Source organism: Haemaphysalis longicornis, unplaced genomic scaffold (genome assembly GCF_048455015.1).
Source record: "Haemaphysalis longicornis isolate Haplotype H1 unplaced genomic scaffold, Haemaphysalis longicornis Haplotype H1 scaffold_6, whole genome shotgun sequence".
Classification (NCBI taxonomy): Eukaryota; Metazoa; Arthropoda; class Arachnida; order Ixodida; family Ixodidae; genus Haemaphysalis; species Haemaphysalis longicornis.
Window position 1 is genome coordinate 160,212,075 of NW_027526407.1, and position 7,547 is coordinate 160,219,621.

Genomic DNA, 7,547 nt, shown 5'->3' on the forward strand with positions numbered 1-7,547 from the left:
GCCATCCGTACGTCGTGGTTAACGCTGAAGCCCGAAAAGTGCCGCTTCGCTTACGAGGAACTCAAGTTTTTGGGACACGTCATCAACGCCGTGGGAGTTCTGCCTGACCCGGCGAAAAGATCAGCCATAGGGAACTTCGCAAGACTTAAAGGCAAAAGATCGTGCGAAGATTTCTCGGACTGTGCGCATACTCCCGGCGCTTCGTCGCAAGCTTCGCACGCATCGCAGAGCCACTCACGCGCCTGACAAAAGATAGCACCACTTTCGCCTGGTAAAACGCACAAGAAAAAGCATTCTGCGAGCTGAAACAACGCTTGCAAAACCCGCCCGTGCGCGCTCATTTCGACGAAAACGCCGAAACAGAAATGCACACGGACGCCAGTGATATTGGTTTGGGGGCCGTCTTCGCCCAAAAGCAAATCGGGTGCGAAAAGCTAATCGCCTATGCAAGCCGTGGTCGGTCGAAGGAGGAGAAAAAACTACTCTGCCTGCGAAAAAGAGTGCCTGGCAATCATATGCGTCATTTCAAAATGCCGCCCATACGTGTAAGGTAGACCATTCAAGGTTGTGGCAGACCACCATGCGTTGGTTTGGCTCGCCTATTTGAAGGACCCCCCTGGCCGTCTTGGGCGGTGGAGTTTGCGCCTGCAAGAGTTCGACGTTACAATCGTCTACAATTGCGGCAGGAAACACTCCGACGCCGACTGCTTGTCCCGTGCCCCTGTCGACCCACCACCACAAGACTCCGAAGAAGACAGCGCGTTCTTCGGGTTTGTTACGGAGAGCGACCTTGCCGCCCAGCAGCAATGATCGACTACCTCGAAGGACGAAACGTCGCCGTGCCTAGAGCGTTCAAGCGGAACTTACCAGCATTCAGGCTCAAAAACTCCATCCTCGTGGATTACGCCGCTAGGGGGCTAGAGCGTTCGAATGGGCTCCGTGTGGGTCCCGTGCAAAATCTCTTTTCCCCTTGAAAATTCGCAAGGCACACAAACGTTTCTTGTTAACTGCTAACATCAAGCGGAAGCCACGGATACCACCCTTTGGACCGTGAGTGAATTATTTTTCATTTTACGTCCATCAGAAGCGGACGGGTGCCCGGCGACAGCAATAAGCCTAATGCTGACCGAGGCAGCGGCGGCCACGGCTGCTCGCCGCACAGCCCAGGCCTTCGGCAGCCATGAAGAAATCCCGGCAAGAATCCCAAGACAGTACGCGCACCTAAGGTGAGCGTTGTCAAGACAGCGAAATGGAAGAATGTGACAGCGAAGCGCCTCCTGCGTCGAACCAGCATGGCGACGCTGCTACCCAGCCGACCTTGGACACCGGCACCATGGACGCCAACGACGATGTGGGATGGATACAAGCCCTCAGCAGAAGAGAAAAACGGAGGTTGAACAAGAAAAAGAAAGCTGTGTTGACCGTGAAAGAAAGCGGAAAGGCCTCGCTGTCAAGTAAGCCTTTTTCAAAACCTCAAAATGAAATGCAACGTCTTCAACGCCGGCGACTCCTACCGCTGCCGAGGGATGACGTCAAAAAGTCATGAAGCCGCGTAATGGCCTCTCGCTCAAAGACTACAGCACCATCGAAATAACAAAAGCCAGTGCTGAAGCGTGCGAGCAAGGGGAAAAATATCTGCAAAAGTTTGTCGTACGCCCGCGTCGTGGCTCAATTATTCTAATAATGAGCACGCCAGACACGGAAGCGGCGAACGCGCTGCAAAAAATCTCCCGCATCAACATAAGAGGCACCTCACACGATGTAGTGACTTACGTAGCCTTTTCCGAAGAAGAGGTGAAAGGAGTTGTGCATGGTTTTCCGCAAGACACTACCCCATCAGACCTCATGAACGGATTACGTATCCGTACCCACAACACCAAGATTATACAAGCCCGCATACTAGGAAAATCGAAGACTGCTTTGATTAGCTTTGAAGGCAACACAGTGCCAAACGTGGTGTACCTCTACGGCGGAGAAATGCCCTGCTATTTGTACAGACCCACCAGGCAAGTGTGTTACATATGCATGACACCCCGACACCGATCTGATGTGTGCCCAACCCCAGCAGTCAAGAAGTGCCCGAACTGTGCTATTAAAATCCCAGAAGACTGTCACCCGTGTCAGCCCAGGTGCGTGCTGTGCAACAAAAAACATCCTACTGGCTCGAAAGAATGTCCACTAAAGCTCAGAAAAGCAAGGATACCGCAGGGTAACCAAAATCAAAGGAAGTGAAGAAGAGACGACACCAAGGACCGAAAACAACAACATCGCAGGTGGTTCAGCACCGAGTGGCCGGACTTGGACGAGCAGAAAGAGGGAAGAGACAGATCCCAGTCCAGGGTGACGTCAAAACACAAGTCCCCCAGCACCTCCAAGAAGAATTAGGATGCAAAGACGGTTAAGCCTAAAGACCTCAGAGGCGCAGAAACCAAGAAACCCTCCAAGGTGAGCTGGTGCATGGTCGCGGTCTCCCTGGCTAACACTAATACGAAAGTTGACACACACAGATCAGAGCAACATCGAATAATTTAGGAGCTCAAAGCACAAATTGACAAACAGAACGCGGAGATTGCTGACCTCAAAAAACAACTACGGTAACTCCCCAGACAAATAGTACGCGAGAACCATCAGTCACAATCCAAAATCCGCATGCCCTTCCCTCAAACTCAGCCCCCACTCATACCTCAGCCCTTCGGTCCCAGAAGGTCTCTTAAATAACCCCAGTGGTATTGCGCTCTTCCTAGCTCAATTGCTCGAGGTAATGAACAACCGTTTCGACATCCTACAGAGACAAGTAGATGCAAATAAAATAAGAAACACTGACGGTAAGAGAAAACTAGAAATGCCGGGACATCCAAGGAAAGATAAACAGCAGACCCTAGAAAAGGATGAAAGTGACTCTGATTTCAGCTTTAGCGATGAAGAATAAAGGGAAGTCCACTACTAAGAATCACCTTGAAATCTGGAAGTGGAATTGCAGAAATCTACTACGTAAACAACACAGTTTAGAAAAATACTAAGAAACAGTACCAATCCAACCTGATGTCATATGTCTTCAGGAAGCAGGCAACAACGCCAGGCTGCTGGGCTACTATACAATTAAAGGACAAGAAGAAACCCGCATAGCTACTCTCGTCAGAAAGGACATAACAAACATACAACACGCGCCTGAGACCACCACTTCTCACGCCATTCTCATAGAGATAGTCCCAAGGAAAAGAGGGAAGAAAAGCACTTTTGTGCTGAACATTTACAGCCGCCGCGAAAAAGTGATGAACGATTAGAGGATCTATTCCAGGAAGCTATCAAGAAATCACAGGGCAATAAGGTCATTCTGGCGCACCTATGCGAAGCAAGAAATAGCCTGACGAGAAAGTGACTTCAATGCTCCCAATAGAGAATGGGGCTATAAACGTAACTCAAAAAAGGGAGACAATATTATCACCACAGCGGAGATCTACAACCTAACTCTCGTCAGTGACCCTAATCAATAAACCAGAACTGGTGGAGAAACTGCAAGGGATACATGCCCCGATTTAACCTTCGTAAAGGAGTAAGAAGACGTCGTGTGGACGAAATTAGGAGAGAATTTGGGCAGCGATCACTCGATAATTAGTATCTCAATCCGGACTGCCCAATTTCGGAGGCGTCTCGGGACAGTTAGGATTACCGCTTGGAAAAAGTTCAGGGAATACCTGAGTGGTGACAGCGCTCCGGAGGAAGTAACTTCCATCAGCGAATGATGTGCCAACCTGAAAGAAAAGTACAAACGTTTTTCAGCATTTTTACAAACCTCAACGCAGACTCTAAATATCGACTCCCATCTGGCGCACCTATGGGAAGCAAGATATAGCCTGACGAGAAAGTGGAATAGGCAAAAGAGAAACCGAAAGCTAAAAGGAAGGATTGCAGAAATCACTTGTAAAGCGAGAGAACATTCCAATGTCTTAGGAAGACAAAATTGGAACCATTTTTGTAAATCAGTGCAAGGAACTTTGAGCACCTAAAAAACATGAGCGATCTTAAAAGCATGCTAGACCCCCTTGCAATGAGGATGGAAAGCAACCACATGCTCAAAAGGATAGCCCATACATTTGAAGGTAGCAACGAGGACCTTATTGAAGCTTTAAAGGACAAACTCAAAGGCAAACAGGTCCCAGAGCCCTACAATGAAGTGTACAGGGGAAAACCAAACCAACTCCTGGACCAAGACATCACCAAGGAGGAGGTTTACAACGCCATTATGGCTGCCAAAAAGAACAGTGCGCCATGATCCGATGCTATCACAAATGCGATGATCAGGAACCTCGGTGACAGACAAGTAGAAGAACTTACAGAATATATTAACAATAATCTGTGGATCAAAGGCGAAGTCCCTCCCGATTGGAAGCACTCAGATGTCATAACAATACCAAAACGAGGAAAATGCCAGGAATCGACGCACTGAGACCCATATCTTTGACATCATGTGTGGGAAAAATATTCGAAAAAGTCATTATGAAGAGACTGTCAAACTTCATCGAGGACAACAACCTTGTACCACACACCATGTTGGGATTCAGAAAGGGCATCTCCACGCAGGATGCATGGCTACTCCTCAAAGATGAAGTGCTACGGAACATCCCAAGAGGAGGCGAGCACCTTATATTGGCTTTATATTTAAAGGGAGCATTTGATCATGTGTCCCACAGGGCCATTCTACAAGCACGTAACGAATTGCATTGCGGAGTGAGGACATACAACTACGTCAAAGCCTTCTTATCAGACTGCACAGCATCCATTGGGATTGGAGACGTTCGCTCCGACGCCTTCAATATGCCAAACAAAGGAACGCCACAGGGATCTATTATCTCCCCTTGCTATTCAATATTACAATGATTACCATAGCAAGGAAACTCCAAGACATCCCCGATATAGGTTCCATATTGTACACCGACGACATAACCATCTGGGCCACTAAAGGCTCCCTGGCTCAAAAGGAACAGGCACTCCAAGAAGCCCTGAACTGGGTGGAAAACTTGGCAAGGGATAACGGCCTAGAGTGCGCACCAGAAACATCTGAAGTTATCAGAGTCCACGACGCCAGATATAGGAGCCCAGGGGACCTAAAAATCAAGCTTGGGGACCACGAAGTAGCAGAGACAGATAAATTAAGAATCCTTGGGATGATTGTTCAAAGCAATGGCAGAGCAAACTTTACAATTGCAAAAATTTTAAAAATCAACGCTGCAAATTGCAAAGAAAGTTAGGAGGATAACCAAAAAGAGAGCAGGGCTGAAGGAAGAAGAAACCTTGCGTGTCATGCAGGCCTTAGTAGTAAGCAGAGTTGCTTACAGTCTGCCTTTTCACTTTCTAAACAGGCAGGAAAAGGAACAGGCCAACATTATATTGCGTACTGCATACAAAGCGGCTCTCGGTCTTCCCAACTACATGGCAAATGAAAAACTCATGAATCTCGGCGTGTCTAACACTTTTGAAGAAATTTGTGAAGCTACCCTTGTTTCACAAAAGGAAAGGCTGCAAAAGACGAGAACCGGCAGTGCAATTATGCAAAGAGTAGGCTCCAGGTGAGATGTACAATCAATTATCGACAAAGAAGACCTAAGCAGCGCCGCCAGAGAGAAATTGAAAGTGCTCCCCATTCCAAGAAACATGGACCCCCACTTACATGAAGACAGAAGGAACGCCAGGGTCAATTTCCTACGCAGAAAGTTGGAAAAAAACCCAAACATTGTATATACAGACGCTGCCTTTTACGACAAGACCAATGCTTCCCTAGTCATCGTCGACCAAGAAGGAGTAATCAGGGACGGCCTCACATTAACGAACACCACCACACAGGAGGCCAAAACTGGCGCCCTTCTATTGGCCATAAGGTATGGAGAATTCCGAGGAAAAAGCCTCCAAATAATTACGGACTGTAAGAAAGCCTTACAAATCAATATAAATGGCCGAATCCACAAAAGGCTCACAAAAATTTTACCTTTAAATATCACAAAGTTCCAAAATATTATTTGGACTGGGAAATTAGGACCTTGAGGGTAATGATAGAGCAGACCAAGCTGCGCGAGAACTTACCAACCGCTCAGCCAGTAGTCTTAGCTTTAATCACCCCTCTCCCCAATACCTTTCGTGAGTGACTCAACATTCAAAGAAAAGCCAGAGCTATCTTTCCTCCACCAGATAAAAGCTTAACAGCTGCAGAGCATCAGTCTCTTAGACAAATACAGACGAACACCTATCCCAACATCCTCAGGGTATCAAAGATGTTCCCCGAGAAATTCTCAAACGCATGTAATAAGTGCGGTGAAATATCCACCCTATTCCATGCATCCTGGGTTTGTCGTACTATATGGCCCTCAGTAAACACCAACACCACGTTATACGAGCAATGGGAGGCAGCTCTGGCCAGTTCTGACCCTGGGGTTCCGAAGTATCTGATCTTTAGGGCCAAGACTGGGGCAGAGGAAACAGGGGCCCTGAAAGTAGGGAACCTACCATAGTTTAATCAAGACCTTTCACTTCAAATAAACGTTTCATCTCTCTCTCTCTCTCTCTCCGTCCTCGTGAAGAAGAATTTGAGCCCCGGAACGAGAACGAATTATCTACTCGTCATCCCCGCAGACCTTCGTGACGAAATTTTGGAAGCGTGCCACGACGACCCCTCTTCCGGACATCTCGGCACAGCCCGCACAATTGGAAAAATCAAGGCGAAGTACTACTGTCCCCGCCTTACATCTGACGTCACCCACTACGTCCGGAGCTGCCGTGACTGTCAGCGACGAAAAACGCCCCCGACGAGACCCGCCGGACTTCTTCAGCCGATCGCCTACCCATCAAGGCCCTTCCAAAAGATTGGAATGGACCTACTGGGCCCGTTCCCTACGTCACGATCCTAGAACAAGTGGATTGTCGTAGCAACAGACTACATGACGCGCTACGCGGAGACCGCCGCACTTCCGAGGGGGACTGCACAAGAAGTCACCAAGTTTTTCATAAGACAAGTTGTGCTGCGAGACGGAGCCCCTGAAGTCCTCATCACGGACCGCGGAACGGCCTTTATTGCGGAGCCCATGCAAGAGATCTTACGCTACAACAACACGGATCACCGAAGAACGATGGCGTACCACCCCCAAACGAACGGACTAACGGAACGTTTGAACAAGACGATTGCGGATATGCTGTCCATGTACGTCGACGTTGAACATAAGACTTGGGACGAAGTCCTCCCGTATGTCACGTTTGCGTACAATACAGCGACGCAGGAAACTACGCAGATGACACCGTTCGAGCTTGTCTACGGAAGAAGGCCGACTACGATGCTCGACGCCATCGGTCGGCATGTAGAAGACGACGACCTCAACGCCGACATCCAATGATACCTTCAACGTGCTGAGGAGGCCCGCCAGCTCGCTCGAGTTCGTATAACAGACCAGCAGCTGGTGGATGCCGGCCGCTACAACCTCCGACGCCGAGACGCCGAGTACCAACCAGGGGATCGGGTGTGGGTTTGGACTCCCATTCGACGACGCGGACTCAGTGAGAAG